Here is a 22,271-nt window from a genome sequence, read left to right on the forward strand (position 1 = left end):
GGAGGGGCTGTGAAAGGGGGAGGGGCTGTGAAAGGGGTAGGGGCTGTGAGAGGGGGAGGGGCTGTGAGGGGGAGGGGAGGGGCTGTGAAAGGGGGAGGTGCTGTGAAAGGGGTAGGGGCTGTGAGAGGGGGAGGGGCTGTGAGGGGGAGGGGCTGTGAGGGTGAGGGGAGGGGCTGTGAGAGGGGGTGGGGCTGAGAGAGGGGGTGGGGCTGAGAGAGGGGGTGGGGCCATGAGAGAGGGAGGGGCTGTGAGAGGGGGAGGGGCTGTGAGAGGGGGAGGGGCTGTGAGAGGGGGAGGGGCTGTGAGGGGGAGGGGAGGGGCTGTGAGGGGGGTGGGGCTGAGAGAGGGGGTGGGCCGTGAGAGGGGGAGGGTCTGTGGGTTGGGGGATGGTAAGGAGAAGATAGGGAGGGAGCAAGAAGAGCTCCTCCAGCTGGAGGACCTGGCATTCCTCCTACGCCAAAGATCAGAGAGGCAGCACGAAGATAATGGCCTCCCCCTCCCAGACCACCTCATGAGGGATTGTGGGATACAGGAGGAGCAGGACACCACAGGGCAGCAGAACGTTACCCCGGTAACCAGATAAAGACAAGGGGATTGGCCTCCAAATGTAAATTATATTGGAAATTATGATGATAAATGGTTGTTTATTGTTCTCAGGTGTGGGAATTACTGTCTGGATTTACAATTACAAAATGGAAAGAGTCCATTCAGCCCTTCCAGCTCAGGCTGGTGATTGCCCTCCACATTGCTTCTCCTCATTTTCCACCTTTGCTGTGCCCAAATCCTCGTTTCCTCTAACCTCCTGCCTGACATGTTGGTAAATGTCAGCCGTGGCCACAGTTGTGGGTTCAAATCCCACTCCGGAGACTCGGACTAAAATCTCGCACCGTGCTGAAGGAGTGCTGCACTGTCAGAGATGCCGTCTTTTAGACGTGATGTTGAACCAATGCCCCGTCTGCTCCATCAGGTGGATGTAAAAAGGGGCGGCACGGTGGTACAGTGGTTAGCACTGCTGCCCCACAGCACCAGGTACTCGGGTCACTGTCTGTGCGGACCCTGCACATTTTCCCCGTGGTCTGCGTGGGTTTCAAAGAACAAAGAACAAAGAAAAGTACAGCACAGGGACAGGCCCTTCGGCCCGCCAAGCCTGTGCCGACCATGCTGCCCGTCTCAACTAAAATCTCTTCTCCGGGTGCCCTGGTTTCCTCCCACAGTCCAAAGATGTGCAGGGTAGGTGGGATTACGGGGGGGGTAGAGCGGGGGAGTGGGCCTAGCTGGGGTGCTCTTTCAGATGGTCAGTGCAGACTCCATGGACCGAATGGCCGCCTTCTGTAATGTAGGGATTCTACGATTTTGTGAAAAGGTTCCATGGCCGCTATTTCAAAGCAGGAGAGTTCGCCTCGGTGTCCAGGCCAATATTTATCCCTCAACCAACAACACAAAAACAAATTACCTGGTTGTTATCACATTCCTGTTTGTGAGAGATTGCAGTGCACAAAATGGCTGCTTCATTTCCTGCATTTGGCTTCCTGTGCACTGTGGTAATACCACTATATATATATATATGTGTGTACCTCTATTAGGGGATGTACAATAGTACCGGCTATTACAGGTTTGTCGGTAAGCCCCTGCATAGTTTGTCGGTAAGCCCCTGCCGGCTAGCTCCGCCCACAGGAGCCGTATAAATATCCATGAGGTCTCCTGAGCTGCCATTTCACAGCTCCACTTGAGGTAATAACATCCCACGGTAATAAAGCCTCTTTTGTACCGTTTCGTGTTTCTGTGTGCAATTGTTAGCGCAACAATTTATTACCGTGAGATTTCCCAAATCATGGACATCAGAATCAAGCCTGAAAGCCTACAGCTGGATCCGCAATCGCTGAACGCCAGGAAAGACTTTCACCACTGGCTGGCTGTCTTCGAAGCCTACATCACCTCAGCGGACCCTGCACCATCGGAGGCTCAGAGGTACAACTCCTTTACTCCAGACTGAGCTCCAGCTGGCCCTACGGTCCAGGAACCTTCCAGCCGCTCGCTGGCAGCATGTCCTCCCTGACGCGCTCCATTCCATTCGGTCACTGCTGTGCACCGCTACTAACAACACACCCCGACGTGGCTCGCAGCTCCAGGGCCCGTCCTACTGCGTAGGCATGTCAGACTCCACAAGGCGGACCCTCTGGTGGACAGGGTACGCCTGCTCCATGCAAACCCCCAGTATGCCTACGTGGAGTTCCCCGACGGCCGCCAGGATACAGTCTCGCTCAGGGACCTGGCTCCCTCGGGTGCCGATCCCATGCCCACACTCCTCCCTATCCACGCGGTCCTGCTTCGCCTGCCTCCAGGTGTGGTTCCGCTGCCCTTATTTGGTCTAGGTGTTTCTTCAGCACCTTACCTCCTATCGAAACCTCATAGGATATGGGCCCTGTTTGGGACTCTACCGTGCCGTTGACCCACGTTGGTCCATTCCCACAATTCTTGACCCACACCGGTGCCCCCACCTGGAAATGTCTCTGCTGCCGACTATTATCATGCCAGGAGTGCCATGCTGGGACTGCGTTGGGCCTCCTGTTGTTTCTCCACTCTCCCTGTTAAATTTGGGAAAAGGAGACTCAGCCTCGTTCGCAGCCGCCTTCCCATTAAGAGTTCAGCTGGTGGTATGCCCGTTGTGGAATGCAGTGTGGTCCTGTAATCAAACAGCCAGCGGGAGAGCTTTGTGTCTATTGATGCTGCCGGCTGCTTCTTGAGTCCCGCTTTAAGTGTCTGGACCGCTCTCTCTGCCAGCCGTTGGTCGCTGGATGGTAAGGGGCCGTTTTGATGTGACGGACTCCGTTTTCCTTCAGGAATTTTCCAAATTCCCCACTTGCGAATGCCGTTCCGTTGCCCGACACCAATACCTCCGGAAGTCCATGTGTTGCAAACGAGGCCCTGAGCTTTTCAATTGTCGATGCTGTGCTTGCCGCGTTTACCCGGTGGACGTCCAACCATTTGCCGTGGGCGTCCACTATCACCAAAAACATTGAGCCCATGAAAGGACAGGCAGGTCCACGGTCTGCCTGGCCATTCCCACGGGTGCAATTGCGCCGCTGGTGGCATTCTTTGCCCCTGTTGGCACTCCTGGCACCGACGTACCAAGGCTGCTATGTCTGTGTCCACACCTGGCCACCAAACGTAGCTTCGAACTAGCATCTTCATTTTAGATACCCCTGGGTGTCCGTGATGTAACTCGGTTAAGATTGCCTGACGGCCCTGAGCTGGGACTATTACCCGGGCTCCCCATAATAGGATACCGTCTTCTACGGTTATTTGGTCCCTTCTGCTCCAGTATTGGTGCATCTGGGGCTCCACTGGTCTTTCCAGTTCCCCTGTTAGCAGTAAATGCTTCATGTTGGCTAATACTGGGTCTTTTTGCATCCACAACCGAATATGTTCTGCGTCTACTGGTAGGGTGTCCAAAAAATTTAGAGTCATTACTGTCTCCTCTACTTTTGGTATTTGCGGCGGAGTGTCCGGGAGGGGAAGTCTGCTCAAAGCATCTGCATTTGCTACTCGCGTTCCCGGTCTCTGCTCCAGAACGTATCTATACGCCGCCAGTAGCAACGCCCAGCGTTGGATTCTAGCTGATGCAATCGGGGGTATTGACTTGTCTTCTTTTAATAACCCTAATAACGGCTTATGGTCCGTCACAGATACCCGTACAGATACTGGTGAAATTCTTTTACTGCGAATATCACCGCCAGTCCTTCCTTCTCAATTTGGGCGTACTTCCTTTCAGCCATCGCCAAGGTCCTCGAAGCAAAGGCTATTGGCCGTTCTTCCCCATTCCTTCCTCTATGGGCTAAGACGGCTCCTGTCCGTAGGGGGATGCTTCACAAGTGACCACCAACTCCTTCCTTGGGTCATAATGCTCTAGGACATTTTCGGATGACAGCTGTTCCTTAATGTCCCTAATTGCTCGGTTTTGGTGGGCGGACCATTTCCATTCTTGCCCCTTTTTTAGTAGCTGGTGGAGGGGTTCCAGGATGAATGCCCTATTTTCAATAAATTTTCCATAATAGAAATGATCGTAACTCCTGGGCCGTGGTGGGAGCTGGGGCTTCTTTTATTGCCCTTACTCTGTCTTCTAATGGATGGAAGTCCGACTTGTCTACTTTATATCCTAGGTACGTCACTTGTGGGGCCAGAAAAACACATTTTTCCCTTTTAAGCCGTATGCCTGCCTTTGCGAAACGCCTGAGCACTTCCTCCAGGTTCCTTAAGTGTTCCCTGTTTGTCCTACCCGTGATTAAGACATCGTCCAAATAAATCGCCACCTGCGGTAGTCCCTGCAGAATATTTTGCATCGTACACTGGAATGTAGCGCAGGCTGATGACACTCCGAAAGGTAGCCTAGTATAACAAAAAAGGCCCTTCAGGGTGTTGATCGTAGCGAACGTCTGGGAACCCTTGTCCAGTTTTAACTGCAGGTAGGCGTGGCTCATGTCCAGTTTCGTGAACAAAAGCCCACCTGCCAATTTGGCATTTAGGTCATCTATTTTCGGCATTGGGTATTTGTCCAGCAGTGCGTATTTGTTTACTGTCTGTTTGAAATCTCCACAGAGACATATCGAGCCATCTGGCTTCAAAATTGGTACCACCGGCGCTGCCCATTCTGAGAACTGTACTGGTCTGATAATGCCGTCGCGCCGTAACCTTTCTATTTCGTCATCTACTTTCTTCCTTAATGCAAAAGGTCTGGCCTTACAAAATTTTGCAAGGGCTTCTGGGTCCACGTGCAAAGTTGCTTTGGTACCTATGATTTCCCCCAAACCTTCCTGGAAGACCTCCGGGTATTTTTGGAGTACTCCACTCAACTGCCTGCTTCCACTCTGGAAAATCTTCATCCAATCTAATTTTAGGTCTTTCAGCCAGTTTCGTCCAATTAAGCTCGGTCCGGAGCCCTCTACTATCGTCAACGGTAATCTGAGCAATTGTTTCTCATATTCCACGGGTACATGAGTCGTGCCTAGAACTTCCAGGGTTCCCTCGTGTAGGTTTTAAGTTTCGTCAATGTTTTTGTTAGGGTTAGTGGCTGGAGTCCATCTTTGATTTTTCTAAATGCTGCCACTCCCATTACTGATACGGCCGCACCCGTGTCTATTTCCATTATTGTCGGCCGCCCGTTCACCCGTGGGGTAATCTTAATGGGCTCTGCTTTCTTTGTTGCAATATTATATAATTGTTACCCTTCGGAGGAGGATGGGGCGTCTAGGTTGTGTACTTCCCTGCGTCCCCACCTGCTATTCCTCTTTTGCCACCTCCTTCTAGGGTTTCTGTCGTTGTTACCCCACTCTGTCTGGTGCCAGAAACGGTCCTTCTCTGTTGGGGAAGTCTCAGCCGGTACTTCCCGCTGTCTCCAGTTAGTCCTGGCAGACTTGGGGGCAGCTCTGGGGTTTACTTTTTTCCCTCTATTCCTCAGGTTTTTCCTGAGAGCGGCTATCTGGTAGCAGGACCCATTGTGGTAGTCCCTCTCACAGGTATCTACCTCCATTGGCATGCCCTGTAGTTCCTGCGCCCCACTTGCTGTCTTTTCTAGGGACAGTGTGAGCTGTAACGCCTGCCTGCAGTCTAGCTCCGTTTCCACCAACAGGAGTTTCTGTATTGTGAGGTCATTTATACCACACACTAACCGGTCCCGAAGCATTTCATTTAGCGTCGGGCCGAACTCACATTTTTCCGCCAGCCTTCTCAGGCGGGTCAAGAAATTCGTGACCGTCTCCGTACCCCGGGCCGGTGGTGGAGATGCAGTAATCGGGGAAGGGGGGTATATGCGCTGGGTCGTGGGGGCGCGGAGGGCGCTGGGGGGAATTGGGGTTGGGAGGGGTGTGTTGATGGAAGAGGAGAAGGCCGCACGCCGGCGGGTGCCATGTCCTGAAGCGAGACCGTATCCTGCCGACCGTCGGGATACTCTACGTCCGCATACTGCGGGTTGGCGTGGAGTAACTGGACTCGCTCAACCAACGGGTCGGACTTGTGCACCCGCACATGCTTCCGGAGCAGGATGGGCCCGGGGTGGCCAGCCAGGTCAGGAGAGGGGATCCTGAGGACGACTTCCTGGGGAAAACAAGAAGACGATCATGAGATGTTTGATTAATGGTGGTACAGAGGAGAGACCGGATTGAATGAAGGGCGTCGGGGATGACCTCTTGCCAACGGGGGATAGGGAGATCTCTGGACCGTAGGGCCTGCAGGATGGTCTTCCAAATGGTGCCATTCTCCCGCTCGACCTGACCGTTACCCCGAGGGTTATAACTGGTCGTCCTGCTAGAGGCTATGCCCCTGCTGAGCAGGAATCCCCCAGTCGCTGTGGATGTACGCGGGGTAACGGAACAGGGAGAAGATGGATAGGAGGGCCTTTATGACGGTTGTTGTGGTCATGTCGGGACAGGGAATGGCGAAAGGGAAGTGGTAGTACTCGTCGATAACACTCAAGAAATAAGTGTTACGGTTGTTGGAGGGGAGGGGACCCTTGAAGTCTATACTAAGACGTTCAAAGGAGTGAGATGCCTTGATCAGATGCGCTCGTTCGGGGCGGTAGAAGTGCGGTTTGCACTCGGCGCAGACGTGGCAGTCCCTGGTGACGGTCCTGACTTCCTCAACAGAGTAGGGCAGGTTGCGGGTCTTAATAAAATGGTAGAAACGGGTGACCCCTGGATGGCAGAGGTCCGTGTGGAGGGAGCGGAGGCGGTCAATCTGCGCGCTGGCGCAGGTACCGCGGGATAGGGCATCGGAAGGCTCGTTGAGCTTCCCAGGACGATACAAGATATCGTAGTTGTATGTGGACAACTCGATCCGCCACCGCAAGATCTTGTCGTTCTTGATCTTGCCCCTCTGTGCATTATCGAACATGAAAGCTACTGACCGTTGGTCTGTGAGGAGGGTAAACCTCCTGTCGGCCAGATAGTGCCTCCAATATCGCACACCTTCGACTATGGCCTGTGCCTCCTTTTCCTCCGAGGAGTGGCGGATTTCGGAAGCGTGGAGGGTTCGTGAGAAGAAGGCCACGGGTCTGCCCGCTTGGTTCAGGGTGGCCGCCAGAGCTACGTCAGACGCGTCGCTCTCGACCTGGAATGGGAGGGACTCATCGATAGCATGCATCGTGGCCTTTGCGATATCCGCTTTGATGCGGCTAAAGGCCTGGCGGGCCTCCATCGAAAGGGGAAAGGAGGTGGACTGGATGAGGGGCCGTGCTTTGTCGGCGTAATTGGGGACCCACTGGGCGTAATAGGAGAAGAAGCCCAGGCAGCGTTTGAGGGCTTTGAGGGAGTTGGGGAGAGGGAGTTCCATCAGGGGGCGCATGCGTTCGGGGTCGGGGCCTATCACTCTGTTACGCACTACATAGCCGAGGATGGCTAGACGGTCGGTGCTAAACACGCACTTATCCTTATTGTAGGTTAAATTAAAGAGTTTCATGGTTCGGAGGAATTTTTGGAGGTTGATGTCATGGTCTTGCTGGTCGTGGCCGCAGATGGTGACGTTATCGAGGTACGGGAAGATAGCCCGTAACCCATGCTTGTCGACCATTCGGTCCATCTCCCGTTGGAAGACCGAGCCCCCACTTGTGACACCGAATGGAACCCTGAGGAAGTGGTAGAGGCGCCCATCTGCCTCAAACGCGGTGTACTTTCGGTCACTCGCGCGGATGGAGAGCTGGTGGTAGGCGGACTTAAGGTCCACCGTGGAAAAGACTTTGTATTTCGCGATCCTGTTAACCAGGTCGGAAATACGGGGGAGAGGATACGCGTCCAGCTGCGTAAACCTGTTGATGGTCTGACTGTAATCAATGACCATCCGGTTTTTCTCCCCAGTCCGAACTACCAGCACTTGGGCTCGCCAGGGACTGTTGCTGGCCTCGATGACTCCTTCCTTAAGGAGCCTCTGGACCTCGGACCCGATGAAGGTCCGGTCCTGGGCACTGTATCATCTGTAAGTCCCATTATAAGAAGTAAAATGGGCAACTTCCTCTACCATCGATCTGAAAATGTATTATTACCAGTGAGATTCTGTAGGCCTGTTAATAACGAAGAGCCAGTAACTCTCTCTAACAGTGCTGGAGTACATTTGTAAGCTCTGCTTACATTAAAATAATGAGTACAGTTGCTATATCCCATCTTCATCCCGTCAGGATGATAACTTACTAAACATATTGATCCTTCCCGATTAATAGTAGCTGGGAGGTTGATATGGGGAGGATTTTGGTTTCTGTCATAGTTGTATTGATACCATCCTAAAAATGAATTTAATGAATAACCTGCAGATTTCCATAATTAGATTATTTTCTTTAAATTAACTTGCTACTTGTTTTCCAACATGTGTTTGCTCCTTCACAGTGAAGAGCGGGTGGTGCCCTGAAAAATATACCATTCTGCTGCTTCTGAAGTGTTAAAAGGAATAGCTAACAAAGGGATACCTTCTCCTGAGTGGGTCGGAATTGCCAACATTTGGAGATGTTAACATTTTCAGCATATACCCTAGACGTATAAAGAAACGTATTGCCATTTAACTCCTTGGGAAGGTCTGTTAGGCCAAGCGTGTAACTGAAAATCAATATTATGGCAGACATTTTTACAGATTCTGATTTTGGTACGCGCGCTTCACGTGTGACGGGTGAATCCCGGTTTTCTTTCCTAGGAGTTTCACGGCCGACTGGGTTGTAAGAAGAACCAGCACTTGGCCCCCAATGGCTCCTGCTGAATCTTCTTCAAATAGGCGGCTTCTCTTGGCACCAAATCGTGCCCCACCCCCCACCCCCACCCCCTCAGGAGGGTCTCCCCAAGCCGTCGAAACCTGTTGAGAGGCAGAACTGACAGCATTTGTTAAATTTTGACAATAACTAAGTAAAGCATCAATCATCAGAAGACAGTCTGCCTTTCTTAAGTCAATAGTTCCTGGCAAGGACATGGGTCGACCAGTGATGACCTCAAATGGGGTGAAGGCTGTGGTTCTGTTTGGGGTTGCTCTGATACTGCACAATACAAGTAGCAAGGCTTGAATCCAATTCATGCTTTCTTGGTTGTATTTGGACAATCGCTCTTTTAAAGTCCGGTTCTTGCGCTCCACTTGTCCCGATGGTTCTGGATGATAAGGGCAGTGTAGATTCCAATCAATGTTCAGTAATCTGCACACCTCCCGGCAGACAGCAACTGTAAAGTGGGTTCCATTGTCTAAGTCAAGGCTAGCTGGTACTCCCCATCTGGGACTTTGTCTGTATGGGTGGCAGTAGCCTTCCTGGCTGGAGCAGCCTCTACCCAGCTAGAGAATTTATCCATTATTACAAGGACGTCAGTGTATCTTTGACATACAGGCCGATTACATCACCCTTCCTGCATGTCTTGGAATGGTCCTGCAGGGGCAGGAGCTTTTAGCTGAGACATTGATGTTAGAGGTCCTAAGTTGTTCTTTTGACAGGTTACGCAACAGTTTGATACCAATTGTGAATGTTTTTTGAATCCTTTGCCACACCAACTTGTCTGGAATCGAGCCATCTTCAGTTGAGGGGATAGATGTCCCCATGAATGGATCTGTTGGGCCAGACATGGCCTGTGGTGCAACTGGTTTAACAGTCTCCAAATATCATCATACAACTGGATACCTGAGCCTAACCATGACCATTTCTCTTCTTGTGTAGAGTCATGTTTGTAGAGTCCTGGGGCTGGTTTAGCACAGTGGGATAAACAGCTGGCTTGTAATTCAGAACAAGGCCAGCAGCGCGGGTTCAATTCCCGTACCGGCCTCCCCGAACAGGTACCGGAATGTGGCGACTAGGGGCTTTTCACAGTAACTTCACTGAAGCCTACTTGTGACAATAACTGATTATTATTATGCTGCATTTCACATAGATCTTGTAATAAATTGGTCACTCCCAATTTGTAGATGTGTCTTGGTTCTGCTAAAGAATCCCACTGGGAGGCAGCTTGGTCTGCAAGGGCGTCTCCTTGTGCTTCTATAGTGTTTTCTTGAGTATGGGCCTTACACTTTAGGATGGATACTTCTTTTGGCAAAGCTATGGATTCTAGGAGGTCTCGTACTTCCCATTTTGGATAGGTGTCCCTGCTGCGGTCAGGAATCCTCTTTTTTCCACAAGTGGCCACAATCATGGGCTACTCCAACACTGTTTCTGGAGTATGTGTAGATGTTAGCTGTTTGATCTTTTGCCACACGACATGCTTCTGCCAGTGCCCTCAATTCAGCCTGTTGAGCTGATGTTCCTGGGGACAAACTTCCTTTTGCCATAACTTCGTACAGGCTTGTGATTGCCCATTCAGCCTTTCTCAATAAAGGAGGACCCATCTGTAAATAGAACCAAATCTGGATTTTGTAGTGGTTCTTCTTCTACCAGGCGTGCCTCCTCCATTTCCTCTGTTACTTCCACACAGTCATGTTCTTATTCTTCTGCTGGGCCAGCATTTATTGTCCGTTCGCTGGCGTCGTGATTCTCTACACCCGCTTGTCAGTGGGATTTCCCATTGATGCCATCCCACGGCGAGGGAAACCCGCGGGCGGGGGTGCCTGCCGGCAGGAACAGAGGATTTCAATAGCCGCAGAATTCCGGCCTTTGCTTCAAAAGCTTCCTGCTTGGTGATCCAAAGACTCCAGCAATGTTCATGCCAATCAGCCAGCTGTTACTAGAGCGATGACGTGTGGTATGGAGCAGGGGGATACCTGTATTAAAGAAGGAAACCCAGTTCATGTTAGTCCAGTCACTTCATTGACGTGCTCTTCAAAATTCGCTCTTGGGAAGTGGGCATTGTCAGAAATTTGGAACTCTCTCCCTGACCTTAGGGTGGGACAGACTCCCTTCTCTTCAACAGCATGAAGCCCACCACATTTCCACCTCTCCTCAGCTCCGAAGAAGAGTCACATTGGACTTGAAACATTGGGCACGATTTAACGGCCGCATTGCGCCCACTCCATACCGTGCAGGCCGGTTAGATCGGGGGAGAGGCCGAAATCGGGCTCTGCGCCGGGCACGATCAGTTTGTGATCTAACCAGCTCGCTCCCGTTGCCAGGTTCCAGATACCAGCTGGACGTGGCGAGGAAATCAATTATCACCAATTAAGGGCAATCTCCATCTCATTAATTAAATGGACGCCCTATCTAACAGGCTCACCAGCAAGAGGTCACACGTGCGCCAGTTACCACTCCTTTCTAAAAATAGAAGCTGAGTGGCAGCACGGTAGCATTGTGGTTAGCACAATTGCTTCACAGGATCCCAGGTTCGATTCCGGCTTGGGTCACTGTCTGTGCGGAGTCTGCACAGCCTCCCCGTGTGTGCGTGGGTTTCCTCCGGGTGCTCCGGTTTCCCCCCACAGTCCAAAGATGTGCAGGTTGGGTGGATTGGCCATGATAAATTGCCCTTAGTGTCCAAAATTGCCCTTAGTGTTGGGTGGGGTTACTGGGTTATGGGGATAGGGTGGAGGTGTTGACCTTGGGTAGGGTGCTCTTTCCAAGAGCCGGTGCAGACTCGATGGGCCGAATGGCCTCCTTCTGCACTGTAAATTCTATGATAATCTATGAGTGTAATGGCTGCTGAGGGATTGGAGGGGGTGAATAGCCATTTCAGTTTTTGGGCACGTGGCCCAGGCGCACTGGAACTGCTTCCCCAGTGCTCGGGGGGGAGGGGGGGGGGGGGGGGAGTGGGGGCGGGGCCCGAGGAGGAGCAGCCTGGTTGGGGGGGTTGGGCAGCATCGATCAGAGGTCGCCCCTGGACTGGGGGTGTCTAGGGCTCAGCGCCTGTGGGTCCTACAGGCCACCCCCGAATTGTGTATAATCATTACAGGGTCAACCACAGCTGCTGCCTGTCTGTCTGTGCCACCTAAAACTTCCAGGACTGAGCCATGTTCCCCGTTATTTATTTTTTCTATTCGCTCTTGGGATGTGGCCATCGCTGATTGGGCCAGCATTTGTTGCCCATCCCTAATTGCTCTTGAACTGAGTGGCTTGCTTGGCCATTTCAGGTGAGGGTAGTTAAGAGTCAACCATTATATGCTGAAGGTCATTGTAACTCCCTCTGACGGTGAGCAACCTTTGGCTGCACAGCTGAAGGCTACTGCTAATAAGGGATTGGCCTTGTTCGTTGTGAGAGCACTTCACCACTGCAGGTTGCGCTTGCTTCTTGCTCCTGCTGGTGGCTGCAGATGCCTGGAGTCTGCTGTTGCTGTTGCCTTCCTTTTTTTCCAGCCAGAAAGAAGGACAATCTTTTTTCTGAGACACCTTGAAGGCTGGTTTCCTTCCTTGAAAGGGGGACATGAGCGAAGCTGCTGGGTTTTTATGAAAATTCAAAAGCAGCCTTTTGTTTTCAGGTTTTTTTCTTGAACTGAATTTTAACTTCCCGAAGTGCAGTCGGTGAACTTCAGACCACCATTCTCTGGATTGTCAGTCCAGTAGCTTCACCACTATACTGCACCCTCCATTGTATCTGTTCTGTCAATTATTAAGAAAGCTCAGTATGAGAACAGAAATGTTCAAACAGACAAAGAAATCATTGACTGAAATCTTCGAACGCCGCCATTACTGGAGATCTGTAACCTCCTATAAGATTAATCAAATAAAAGATTTGCATTTCTACAGCACCTTTCACAATCTCGGGACACCCCAAAGCACTTCACAGCCAATACAATGCTTCTGAAGTGTTGTCAATCAATGCTGCTTGTTCTCTCAAACATTTACTCAGGGCTGGATTCTTCCGCCCCATCCGTTCCAAGAATGCCACGGGCGAGCTGCGGACAATGGCGAAGCCCATTGACCTTGGGCGGGATTTTCCGGTCGCCAGGCGGACACAGCCGGAATATCCCGCCCTCAGTTACTCCCTTAGGTTGAATTGCTGGCTCATTCACTCATTTACCCACTTACTGCATTATCCCTCAGGCATAGACTGCACCCCAGCAATGCAACAGAAAATATATTCCATGTGGCAGCCATGTGTACAGTCTACAGGATGCACTGCAGCAGCCTACCAAGGCCCCACCTGCACCTTATAAACCCATGACATCCACCACCTAAAGTAAAGTGACCATCGTCCCAGATGACCATAGGCTGCTTTTCCCTTTGAGAGGGAGAGCTGACTGATGGTGACTTAACCTGAGGGTCACTACACCTCAGGTGAGGGGTCAGGTTGAGAAGGTTCATGGTTAACCTCAGCCGGTATGGGAATTGAACCCACTCTGTTGAATCGGCCCCTGATCCATCACCGAAGAAGGACGAGGGCAGCAGATACCTGGGAACCCCTCCACTGGGAGGTTCCCCTCCAAACCACTCACCACTCCCTGACTTGGAAATATATCGCCGTTCCTTCACTGTCGCTAGGTCAAAATCCTGAAACACCCTCCTTAACAGCACTGTGGGTGTACCTGCACCTCACGGACTGCAGCGGTTCTAGACCAAATTCTGCCCTTGCCAGTGACACTGGTGAAAAAATATTAAAATAACAATTTCCGGGTTGAAGGGACATTCTAAACCAGGTTCCTCTTCTGTCTCTTTAGGTCTCCTCTAAGAACACGTCAAGATCCACAGTGACAGAGCCAAGCCAGCTCACCACAGTTCCCTGGGCAGCTCAGGCCTATCAGCTCCAGGCTGCAGCAAAGGTAGATATTTTTCAATTATTCTCTGAATTTAGGTATCATTGGCAAGGCCAGCATTTGGTTCCCTCCCCTAATTGAGAAAGTGGCGGGAGCTGCCTTCTAGAATCAGTGCAGAATCTAGTGCAGTTCTAGAATCTGGGGCGGAATTCTCCGTCCCCCCTGGGGGTTGGAGAATCGCCCGGGGCCGGCGTAAATCCTGCCCGAGCCATGGCCGGAATTCTCCGCCACCCAGGAATCGGCGGGGGCGGGAATCGGCCACGCCAGTCGGCGGGCCCCCAGCACCGGTCGGCTGGCCCCCCGCGGCGATTCTCCGGCCCGCGATAGGCGTGGGCCGCGATGCGCCAGGGTGAAGACAGCGGCCGCTGACGCTCCGGCGCATGCGCGGACTCACACCGACCGGCGAAGGCCTTTCGGCCAGCCGTGGCGCCAGTCGGCGGGGCGTCAAAGGCCATTCGTGTCGGTCGGCGGGGCGCCAACCACTCCGGCGCGGGCCTAGCCCCTAAAGGTGCGGTGAATTCCACACCTTTGGGGAGGCCCGACACCGGAGTGGTTCTCGCCACTCCGGTACGCCGGGACCCCCCCGCCCCGCCGGGTAGGGGAGAATCCCGGCCCTGGTGTGGCTACATCCACAGTGTCTTTAGGGAGAGATTTTGACCCAGCGACAGTGAAGGAAAGGCGAGTTCCATGTCGGGATGGTGAGTGGCTTGCGGGGGGGATTTGGAGGTGTATGCTGTCATGGCTGTGGGGGATTCACTCCAAAAAGTTTAAATTATTTGTGGAGGTGCAGCAGCAGGTGAAAGGCAGGGAAGAAGGAGCAGAGTGACATTTGAGGAACAGGAAATATTTGTTAATAAAAACAAAAAATGCTTGGACTAGGCAACAGGTCAGACAGCGTTTGTGGAGAGAAACACAATGAACTTTTCAAGTCACAATGACCTTCAGAATGAAAAGTTATCTTGACCTGAAATGTTAGCTGTTTATCTCCACAGATGCTGCCTGCTGTACTGAGTATTTCTAGCAGTTTTGTTTTGATTTCAGATTTCGAGTACCCGCGGTATTTTGCTTCTGCAAAAGAAAACCTTCAGTTGTTGGTCATCAGGCAAATGATTGCAACCTGACAAAATTCCTGTGTCAGGGCACATGGTTACAGGGCAACACCTAAGAGTGTGCAAATTTCTTCAGAAAGTCCAGGGGTGTAAATGTAGACAGCCTGGGAGGGTGAATATATTGAAGCAAGCTGACCGGCATTGTGTACATTTGGTATACACACGAGGAATGAGTCAGTATTTACAGGGTCCCCCGGGTCTGTGTCAGTATTTACAGGGACCCCTGGGTGTGTGTCAGTATTACAGGGACCTCCGGGTCTGTGTCAGTATTTATAGGGACCCCCGGGTGTGTGTCAGTATTTACAGGGGGTGCCCGGGGAGTGTGTCAGTATTTACAGGGACCCCCGAGTCTGTGTCAGTATTTACAGGGACCCCCGGGTGTGTGTCAGTATTTACAGGGACCCCCGGGTGTGTGTTAGTATTTACAGGGGGTGCCCGGGGAGTGTGTCAGTATTTACAGGGACCCCCGAGTCTGTGTCAGTATTTACAGGGACCCCCGGGTGTGTGTCAGTATTTACAGGGACCCCCGGGTGTGTGTCAGTATTTACAGGGGGTGCCCGGGGAGTGTGTCAGTATTTACAGGGGGTCCCCAGGGAGTGTGTCAGTATTTACAGTGGGTCCCCGGGTCTGTGTCAGTATTTACAGGGGTCCCGGGTCTGTGTCAGTATTTACAGGGACCCCCGGGTCTGTGTCAGTATTTACAGGGACCCCCAGGTGTGTGTCAGTATTTACAGGGTGTCCCCAGGTCTGTGTCAGTATTTACAGGGTCCCCCAGGTGTGTGTCAGTATTTACAGGGACCCCCGGGTCTGTGTCAGTATTTACAGGGACCCCCAGGTGTGTGTCAGTATTTACAGGGTGTCCCCAGGTCTGTGTCAGTATTTACAGGGACCCCTGGGTGTGTGTCAGTATTTACAGGGTGTCCCCAGGTCTGTGTCAGTATTTACAGGGTGTCCCCGGGGTGGGTGTCAGTATCTACAGGATGCCTCTGGGTATGTGTCAGTGTTACAGGGAGGTCCTGGGGGAGTGTGTCAGAATTTGCAGGGGGTCCCGGGGAGTGTGTCAGTGTTTACAGGGGGTCCTCGGGTGTGTGTCAGTGTTTACAGGGGGTCCCCGGGGAGTGTGTCAGTATTTACAGGGGGTCCCCGGGAAGTGTGTCAGTATTTACAGGGGGTCCCCGGGGAGTGCGTCAGTATTTATAGGGGGTCCCCGGGGAGTGTGTCAGTATTTACAGGGGGTCCCCGGGGAGTGTGTCAGTATTTACAGGGGGGCCCCGGGGAGTGTGTCAGTATTTACAGGGGGTGTTCTGCGGGGGTGTGTCAGTATTTACAGGGGGTCCCCGGGGAGTGTGTCAGTATTTACAGAGGGGCCCCGGGCAGTGTGTCAGTATTTACAGGGGGTGTTCTGCGGGGGTGTGTCAGTATTTACAGGGACCCCCGGGTGTGTGTCAGTATTTACAGGGACCCCCGGGTGTGTGTCAGTATTTACAGGGGGTGCCCGGGGAGTGTGTCAGTATTTACAGGGGGTCCCCGGGGAGTGTGTCAGTATTTACAGGGGGTCCCCGGGGGGAGTGTGTCAGTATTTACAGGGGGTCCCCGGGGAGTGCGTCAGTATTTACAGCGGGTCCCTGGGGAGTGTGTCAGTATTTACAGGGGGTCCCTGGGGAGTGTGTCAGTATTTACAGGGGGTTCCCGGGGAGTGTGTCAGTATTTACAGGGGGTCCCCGGGGAGTGCGTCAGTATTTACAGGGGGTTCCCGGGGAGTGCGTCAGTATTTACAGGGGGTCCCCGGGGGAGTGTGTCAGTATTTACAGGGGGTCCCCGGGGACTGTGTCAGAATTTACAGCGGGTCCCCGGGGAGTGTGTCAGTATTTACAGGGGGTTCTGGGGGAGTGTGTCAGTATTTACTGGGGGTCCCCGGGGAGTGTGTCAGTATTTACAGGGGGTCCCCGGGGGAGTGTGTCAGTATTTACAGGGGGTCCCCGGGGGAGTGTGTCAGTATTTACTGGGGGTCCCCGGGGAGTGTGTCAGTATTTACATGGGGGTCCCCGGTGAGTGTGTCAGTATTTCCAGGGGGTCCCCGGGGAGTGTGTCAGTATTTCCAGGGGGTCCCCGGGGAGTGTGTCAGGATTTACAGGTGGTGTTCTGGGGGAGTATGTCAGTATTTACAGGGGGTGTTCTGCGGGAGTGTGTCAGTATTTAGATGGGGGTCCCCGGTGAGTGTGTCAGTATTTACAAGGGGTCCCCGGGGAGTGTGTCAGTATTTACAGGGACCCCCGGGTGTGTGTCAGTATTTACAGGGACCCCCGGGTGTGTGTCAGTATTTACAGGGGGTGCCCGGGGAGTGTGTCAGTATTTACAGGGGGTCCCCAGGGAGTGTGTCAGTATTTACAGTGGGTCCCCGGGTCTGTGTCAGTATTTACAGGGGTCCCGGGTCTGTGTCAGTATTTACAGGGACCCCCGGGTCTGTGTCAGTATTTACAGGGACCCCCAGGTGTGTGTCAGTATTTACAGGGTGTCCCCAGGTCTGTGTCAGTATTTACAGGGTCCCCCAGGTGTGTGTCAGTATTTACAGGGACCCCCGGGTCTGTGTCAGTATTTACAGGGACCCCCGGGTGTGTGTCAGTATTTACAGGGTGTCCCCAGGTCTGTGTCAGTATTTACAGGGACCCCCGGGGTGGGTGTCAGTATTTACAGGGTGTCCCCAGGTCTGTGTCAGTATTTACAGGTTCCCCCGGGTCTGTGTCAGTATTTACAGGGACCCCCGGGTCTGTGACAGTATTTACAGGGACCCCTGGGTGTGTGTCAGTATTTACAGGGGGTCCCCGGGGAGTGTGTCAGTATTTACAGGGACCCCCGGGTCTGTGTCAGTGTTTACAGGGACCCCCGGGTGTGTGTCAGTATTTACAGGGTGTCCCCAGGTCTGTGTCAGTATTTACAGGGACCCCTGGGTGTGTGTCAGTATTTACAGGGTGTCCCCAGGTCTGTGTCAGTATTTACAGGGTGTCCCCGGGGTGGGTGTCAGTATCTACAGGATGCCTCTGGGTATGTGTCAGTGTTACAGGGAGGTCCTGGGGGAGTGTGTCAGAATTTACAGGGGGTCCCGGGGAGTGTGTCAGTGTTTACAGGGGGTCCTCGGGTGTGTGTCAGTATTTACAGGGGGGCCCCGGGGAGTGTGTCAGTATTAACAGGGGGTGTTCTGGGGGAGTGTGTCAGTATTTACAGGGGGTCCCCGGGGAGTGTGTCAGTATTTACAGCGGGTCCCCGGGGAGTGTGTCAGTATTTCCAGGGGGTCCCCGGGGAGTGTGTCAGTATTTACAGGGGGTTCCCGGGGAGTGTGTCAGTATTTACAGGGGGTCCCCGGGGAGTGTGTCAGTATTTACATGCGGCTCCCCGGGGAGTGTGTCAGTATTTACTGGGGGTCCCCGGGGGAGTGTGTCAGTATTTACAGGGGGTGTTCTGCGGGAGTGTGTCAGTATTTACATGGGGTTCCCCGGTGAGTGTGTCAGTATTTCCAGGGGGTCCCCGGGGAGTGTGTCAGGATTTACTGGGAGTGTTCTGGGGGAGTATGTCAGTATTTACAGGGGGTTTTCTGCGGGAGTGTGTCAGTATTTACATGGGGGTCCCCGGTGAGTGTGTCAGTATTTACAAGGGGTCCCCGGGGAGTGTGTCAGTATTTACAGGGGGTACCCAGGGAGTGTGTCAATATTTACAGGGGGTCCCCGGTGAGTGTGTCAGGATTTACAGGGGGTCCCCGGGGAGTGTGTCAGTATTTACAGGGGGTGCTCTGGGGAGTATGTCAGTATTTACAGGGGGTCCCGGTGAGTGTGTCAGTATTTCCAGGGGGTCCCCGGGGAGTGTGTCAGGATTTACAGGTGGTGTTCTGGGGGAGTATGTCAGTATTTACAGGGGGTGTTCTGCGGGAGTGTGTCAGTATTTACATGGGGGTCCCCGGTGAGTGTGTCAGTATTTACAAGGGGTCCCCGGGGAGTGTGTCAGTATTTACAGGGGGTCCCCGGGGGAGTGTGTCAGTATTTACAGGGGGTGTTCTGCGGGAGTGTGTCAGTATTTACAGGGGGTCCAGGGGGAGTGTGTCAGTATTTACAGGGGGTCCCGGGGAGTGTGTCAGTGTTTACAGGGGGTCCTCGGGTGTGTGTCAGTATTTACAGGGGGTCCCCGGGAAGTGCGTCAGTATTTACAGGGGGTCCCCGGGGAGTGCGTCAGTATTTACAGGGGGTCCCCGGGGAGTGTGTCAGTATTTACAGGGGGTCCCCGGGGAGTGTGTCAGTATTTACAGGGGGGCCCCGGGGAGTGTGTCATTATTTACAGGGGGTGTTCTGCGGGTGTGTGTCAGTATTTACAGGGGGTCCCCGGGGAGTGTGTCAGTATTTACAGCGGGTCCCCGGGGAGTGTGTCAGTATTTACAGGGGGTTCCCGGGGAGTGTGTCAGTATTTACAGGGGGTCCCCGGGGCCTGTGTCAGTATTTACAGGTGGGTCCCCGGGGAGTGTGTCAGTATTTACAGGGGGTCCCCGGGGGAGTGTGTCAGTATTTACAGGGGGTCCCCGGGGAGTGTGTCAGTATTTACAGGGGGTGTTCTGCGGGAGTGTGTCAGTATTTCCAGGGGGTCCCCGGGGAGTGTGTCAGTATTTACAGGGGGTTCCCGGGGAGTGTGTCAGTATTTACAGGGGGTCCCCGGGGAGTGTGTCAGTATTTACATGCGGCTCCCCGGGGAGTGTGTCAGTATTTACTGGGGGTCCCCGGGGGAGTGTGTCAGTATTTACAGGGGGTGTTCTGCGGGAGTGTGTCAGTATTTACATGGGGTTCCCCGGTGAGTGTGTCAGTATTTCCAGGGGGTCCCCGGGGAGTGTGTCAGGATTTACTGGGAGTGTTCTGGGGGAGTATGTCAGTATTTACAGGGGGTTTTCTGCGGGAGTGTGTCAGTATTTACATGGGGGTCCCCGGTGAGTGTGTCAGTATTTACAAGGGGTCCCCGGGGAGTGTGTCAGTATTTACAGGGGGTACCCAGGGAGTGTGTCAATATTTACAGGGGGTCCCCGGTGAGTGTGTCAGGATTTACAGGGGGTCCCCGGGGAGTGTGTCAGTATTTACAGGGGGTGCTCTGGGGAGTATGTCAGTATTTACAGGGGGTCCCGGTGAGTGTGTCAGTATTTCCAGGGGGTCCCCGGGGAGTGTGTCAGGATTTACAGGTGGTGTTCTGGGGGAGTATGTCAGTATTTACAGGGGGTGTTCTGCGGGAGTGTGTCAGTATTTACATGGGGGTCCCCGGTGAGTGTGTCAGTATTTACAAGGGGTCCCCGGGGAGTGTGTCAGTATTTACAGGGGGTCCCCGGGGGAGTGTGTCAGTATTTACAGGGGGTGTTCTGCGGGAGTGTGTCAGTATTTACAGGGGGTCCAGGGGGAGTGTGTCAGTATTTACAGGGGGTCCCGGGGAGTGTGTCAGTGTTTACAGGGGGTCCTCGGGTGTGTGTCAGTATTTACAGGGGGTCCCCGGGAAGTGCGTCAGTATTTACAGGGGGTCCCCGGGGAGTGCGTCAGTATTTACAGGGGGTCCCCGGGGAGTGTGTCAGTATTTACAGGGGGTCCCCGGGGAGTGTGTCAGTATTTACAGGGGGGCCCCGGGGAGTGTGTCATTATTTACAGGGGGTGTTCTGCGGGTGTGTGTCAGTATTTACAGGGGGTCCCCGGGGAGTGTGTCAGTATTTACAGCGGGTCCCCGGGGAGTGTGTCAGTATTTACAGGGGGTTCCCGGGGAGTGTGTCAGTATTTACAGGGGGTCCCCGGGGCCTGTGTCAGTATTTACAGGTGGGTCCCCGGGGAGTGTGTCAGTATTTACAGGGGGTCCCCGGGGGAGTGTGTCAGTATTTACAGGGGGTCCCCGAGAGTGTGTCGGTATTTACAGGGGGTCCCCGGTGAGTTTGTCAGTATTTACAGGGGGTCCCCGGGGAGTGTGTCAGTATTTACAGGGGGTGTTCTGCGGGAGTGTGTCAGTATTTACATGCAGCTCCTCGGGGTGTGTGTCAGTATTTACAAGGGGGTCCCCGGGGAGTGTGTCAGGATTTACTGGGAGTGTTCTGGGGGAGTATGTCAGTATTTACAGGGGGTTTTCTGCGGGAGTGTGTCAGTATTTACATGGGGGTCCCCAGTGAGTGTGTCAGTATTTACAAGGGGTCCCCGGGAAGTGTGTCAGTATTTACAGGGGGTGCTCTGGGGAGTATGTCAGTATTTACAGGGGGTGTTCTGCGGGAGTGTGTCAGTATTTCCATGGGGGTCCCCGGTGAGTGTCAGTATTTCCAGGGGGTCCCCGGGGAGTGTGTCAGTATTTCCAGGGGGTCCCCGGGGAGTGTGTCAGGATTTACAGGTTGTGTTCTGGGGGAGTATGTCAGTATTTACAGGGGGTGTTCTGCGGGAGTGTGTCAGTATTTAGATGGGGGTCCCCGGTGAGTGTGTCAGTATTTACAAGGGGTCCCCGGGGAGTGTGTCAGTATTTACAGGGGGTCCCCGGGGGAGTGTGTCAGTATTTACAGGGGGTACCCAGGGAGTGTGTCAATATTTACAGGGGGTCCCCGGTGAGTGTGTCAGTATCTCCAGAGGGTCCCCGGGGAGTGTGTCAGTATTTACATGGGGGTCCCCGGGGAGTGTGTCAGTATTTCCAGGGGGTCCCCGGGGGGTGTGTCAGTATTTACATGGGGGTCCCCGGGGAGTGTGTCAGTATTTACATGGGGTCCCCGGGGAGTGTGTCAGTATTTACATGGGGGTCCCCGGGGAGTGTGTCAGTATTTACATGGGGTCCCCGGATAGTGTGTCAGTATTTACAGGGGGTGTTCTGCGGGAGTGTGTCAGTATTTACATGGGGTCCCCGGATAGTGGGCGAAATTCTCCGCACCCGCGGAAAGTCAGCAAACGGTCGTAAAAATCGGGACCGTTTTACGACGGTCGCGAAGGCTTCATTTCCCGACCGATTCACTTCCTGGAAATGGGCTAGCAGCGCGGCCGCGTCAATTACGTGCGTGATGACGACGGAACGCGACGACGACACAAACCCGCCCATGTGACGCCGCCCGACGCCGTAAAAAGGCGCGGGCGACCACAGGATCTGTCGGGCAGGATGTCGGAGCCTAGGCGAGCTGCACCTCGCTTTATTGATGCAGACGTCGAGGCGCTGCTCAATGCCGTGGAGCAGAGGAGGGGCATCATCCGCCCGCGGAGAGGGCATCGCCAACCTGCCAGCACGGTACGCCAGGCCTGGCGTGACGTGGCTGCTGCCGTCAGTGCTGTGGGGCAGACCCCTCGCTCAGCAGAGCAGTGCCGAAAGAAGCTACACGACCTCACCAGGTCTGCCAGGGTAAGTGCCATGAGGGTGCCCCCTAGTCACAACCATCCCTCCCCCTTAACTGCCCGGGGGGGGGGGGGGGGGAGAGGGATTGGGGCAGAGTTATTTGAGGGTGGTTCACAAAGTTGTCACAGACCCAGCGCTCTGGCCCCGAGGAGAGATGCAATCATCTGATGACAACTTGCCCCCCCCAAACTG

The 22,271-nt window shown here is 53.6% G+C and overlaps 1 protein-coding gene across 2 annotated transcripts in view; it reads left to right on the forward strand.

Moving 5' to 3' along the window:
* The first annotated feature begins 443 nt into the window (after positions 1-443).
* The window catches only part of gpx3 (glutathione peroxidase 3), a 54,860-nt gene continuing 33,032 nt past the window's right edge, over positions 444-22,271 (forward strand). The window contains exons 1-2 of one of the 2 annotated variants that reach the window (XM_038796249.1): positions 444-571; positions 13,519-13,620. The gene's annotated coding sequence lies outside the window, so the exon portion shown is untranslated. Of the gene's footprint in view, positions 608-13,518; positions 13,621-22,271 lie in introns of both variants that reach the window. The other variant, XM_038796248.1, reaches the window with a different exon arrangement.

The sequence above is a fragment of the Scyliorhinus canicula genome, chromosome 4 (genome assembly GCF_902713615.1).
Source record: "Scyliorhinus canicula chromosome 4, sScyCan1.1, whole genome shotgun sequence".
NCBI lineage: Eukaryota > Metazoa > Chordata > Chondrichthyes > Carcharhiniformes > Scyliorhinidae > Scyliorhinus > Scyliorhinus canicula.